Genomic DNA, 3695 nt, shown 5'->3' with positions numbered 1-3695 from the left:
GGCCGAGTGGTTGTCCCGCCAGGCGGCTTATACGCTGCACAAGCCGGCGCGCGTGCGCTTTAAGAGAAACAGGACGCTGGTGCCCGAAATGGACTGGCAATGGCAAGCCGACTTGGTGGACATGAGAGAGTACAGCGAGTTTAACAACGGTTTCTGTTACATCTTAACATGTATAGACATGTTTCTATATAAAACTTTTGAAGTCCACGAGATCCCGGGGTGTGAGCGGTTGCAGCCAGGGTCTGGTGACAGTGTGGTTGACCCTGACAGCGAGTCTCAAAAAACATCAAGGGGGTTGTAAGCACACACACACTGACTGTGTAAAGTCTCGCAGTAAGAATTCACAGGACAAATAGCATGTGAAATGTGAACCACTTTATTTCAGCAGTAGGTTTTGAAACCCAGAAACATCACAGTACACACTTTTCACACAGGTTACAGACTCCTGTTTGCAGGCATGTGAAATGTGAACCACTTTATTTCAGCAGTAGGTTTTCAAAACACAGAAACATCGCAGTACACACGCGTTACCAGCTCCTGTTTACAATCAACAATTAAATGTTGGTGCGGAAAATTAGGTCAGTACACATAACGACCACCCCAATATTGCTGAGAAACTTTGAGGCATCTGAAAAAGCATTCATAATCCCCTTTCGCTCCCCATATCTAAAACCATACGAAGCGCATTGGGCGATTCGATCTAGCAGTGCAAAAAAATTTGCCTGCGTAATCAGCGGGATGGTGTTACCACAGGTTCTATACAAAACACGTTGTATTTTGGAATACACACAGCAGAAGCCACTAGGCTTCCGTTTCTGATCTGAAAACATCAGATCCGCAATAATTTCACTCAAGTTCTTGACATACACATCTATCTCTTTAACAAATTTAAGGACCTTAGCATTCGACTCTTTGTTTTTCATATCAAGCTTTGTAGAAAGAAGTGTGTAAAGGACTCTTTGTAAGAATTCAGACGTATACATTCGAAATTCTTCATTCTTCTGACGACGACACACCCGGGTCTGTAAAACAGAGTGAAAGCTCTGTTCACATGGCGTGTATTTCACATTTTACATAGATCTTTTTTTGTGTCTGTAAAAATAAGAATAATGTTTCTTTTCCAATGCATCAAAAGTCACATCTACTAATTTTTCATCTAGCTGTTAAAGTATGGAGTGTACATGCTCGTATGGCGAGTGGTCATCAATTATGTTTTTCAGCAAGTGTTTTATGCTCCGCTCTGTGTCATTTGTAATGGTGTACGACCCCAGACACCGGGCGATGTACAGAACAGCCGCTAAAATTCGGGCTAAACTGAGAGACTTATAAATTTCTACCGCGACAAACGTCACATCTTCAAACCCATCTGTGTAGCCAACAGCCAGGCATGTGTGACCCCGTTGACCGGGGTGGTCAATCAAACAGGCCAGGCATTCATCAACCAGGACCCCCTTTAAACACTGTTTGAAGACACAATAAACTACTGCTGTCACAATCTGGGCCATAACATTGGGTTCATTAGGGACATCGTTAGCTAAACTTGGTTGAGCATCGGCATTATTAACATTTTGACGAACACACAAGCATAGACACGAAACATTCAAGCTCGATGGTAGTTTGAAGAATGATGCGACAACCTCTTCGTTATTCTATTAAAGGAAAAAGAAAAGGAAAGCTTAACAAAATAAATAGGCATGCTTTGCATCTAAAATATTTACCATTTAACGTCTGTTTTAAGTTAGGGTTTTTCGTTAATATTTACCATTTGTAGCGACTCTTCAGCACTAAGCCCTGGCGGTTCTTCAGCAACGGCTTCCCCATCCGAGCTCACATGACAGCTGCTGTCACCCGGCGCAGAGGGCGGGGTCGGGTTTTGCTAAAAAGAAGACAGAGTGTTAAAATTACATACGCTAAGCGCCGACTGAAACAACAATTCCACGATCAGAAAAAATATTTTAACAGCCTACCCCTTCACTTTGTAGAGCAGAGGAACCCGTTGTTTCTCCACACAAAGAAGCCATCTTCGTAGCTACCGGGATGGTGTCTGACAGCTCCAGGGGTACGCTGCACCCCAGTCAAGCCGGGGCGTTTAAGAATATGTAACAATGGTGTAACCACACCTACATAACTCAACACATTTTTCAATTGGTTGTGGTGTTCTAGAACGACCCCACGCATCTCCCCACATCCCCAAAGCCACATGTGTTTTATCGAGACCGAAAAATATTCACTTATCAGCTTATAAGTTTTTAAGTCTTTAAAAGTATTAACACACAACCCATACCACAAATGATGTGTTTGCGCAGAAAATATTTTTTTTTTCGTAGAAACTTTTTAACACGTGTGGCTTGGTCGTAAAGTTTAAAATAATGTAATAAGACACAGCTTATTTTTAATAACACTTCGCGACCGCTTTTCAAAAGTTTGAAATTAATTTCCACGCACCGTGCGCGTAAACGTCTTTAAAAGTATTAACATGCAACAAATGATGTGTTTGTGCAGAAAAGAATTTTTTTAACACACGTCTTAAAGTTTTAAAATAATGTAATAGAGATCTTTGGGAGTCGTGTGGGGGTTGGTGTCACGGCAGTTAAAGGCTCTGCAATGCAGAGACAATGTATGGTTTTATCTGGCAAACACGTGCGGTCAATTAGACACCCCAGAGTCCAGGGGGGGGGGATGTGGCTGGTCAGAAGGGTTGCTAAAATTGACCTCATAGTACAATTAACAGTGACGATAAACCGTCGGATATAGGAGTCATAGTCTTTTGTTTAAATGCTGTTTTGTATATACATTTTAGGTTTATATTAATGTAAAGTTTTCTAATTTATAATCACCACATATATTTTACGCAAAATGTAAATGTTCTTAACTCCGCATGGCGAAAAACTAAAACCTCAAAAGGGTGGTTTGTGAACACGTCGCTTTCAGATTTTTGCATTTCGAAATAGTCTGCAAATACCCCTTTACTTCCATTTTAAAATGCTCAAACACAGGGTACCTCCCAGACCACTTCATTTTATGTATGTGATAACGTGCCAATATAATAATTAAATTTATTACAAAATAAATTTTTATATTGTTTTCACTGGGGCTGAAACTTAACATAATATCTTTTTCAACAAAACAAATATCAATATTCGTCTCTTTTTTTATATAATTCTGCAACTTAGTCCAGAAGATTTTTACCCTGGGACATAACCAAAACAAATGCTGAATAGTTTCAGGGCTATTGTCACAAAAAACACATTTGTCATCTATATTAATTTTAAATCGTTGGGTAACAAGAGTTTTAACTGGGTAAATTCGATGAATTATTTTGTATGAAACATCCTTAATTTTATTGGTTATACAATATTTATTGGGCATCATCCAAATTTTTCTCCAATCAATGCGCTTTCCAAATGCGGAATTCCAATATATTGTAGTCGCAAGTAAATTATCATTTTTTAACAGGGATCTCAAAAATTGGTTATTACATCCACAACTCACAATATCCTTTCCTTGTAGTTTAATATGAGCTGTAAATTCTTCCAATGTTTCTAAAGGACTACTATTACAACTCCTTAAAAGAGTTAATATTTCCCCAGGAATCGCATTAATTACAGCAAAATACTGATCCAAAGTAATAGAAATATTGTATCTGTTAACAAACTCGGTGTAACTATATATTTAATCATCAGCCTTGATTAATT

The 3695-nt window shown here is 39.1% G+C and overlaps 1 long non-coding RNA gene across 2 annotated transcripts; it reads right to left on the bottom strand.

Annotated features, from left to right (window-relative positions):
- Positions 1 to 358: 358 nt before the first annotated feature.
- On the bottom strand, positions 359 to 2713 carry LOC148647010 (uncharacterized). Of its 2 annotated transcripts, none has more exons than XR_015927733.1 (3): positions 1968 to 2713; positions 1763 to 1876; positions 359 to 1649 (listed from the first exon to the last, which is right to left on the bottom strand). It is a non-coding gene; the product is annotated as an uncharacterized LOC148647010 (long non-coding RNA). The 2 variants fall into 2 exon arrangements; XR_015927734.1 differs by having other exon boundaries at positions 359 to 1022.
- Positions 2714 to 3695: the final 982 nt, after the last annotated feature.

This window comes from Lepisosteus platostomus, chromosome 16 (assembly GCF_059453375.1).
Source record: "Lepisosteus platostomus isolate fLepPlt1 chromosome 16, fLepPlt1.hap1, whole genome shotgun sequence".
NCBI classification, from domain to species: Eukaryota; Metazoa; Chordata; class Actinopteri; order Semionotiformes; family Lepisosteidae; genus Lepisosteus; species Lepisosteus platostomus.
This window is presented reverse-complemented; position numbering and strand designations above follow the sequence as displayed.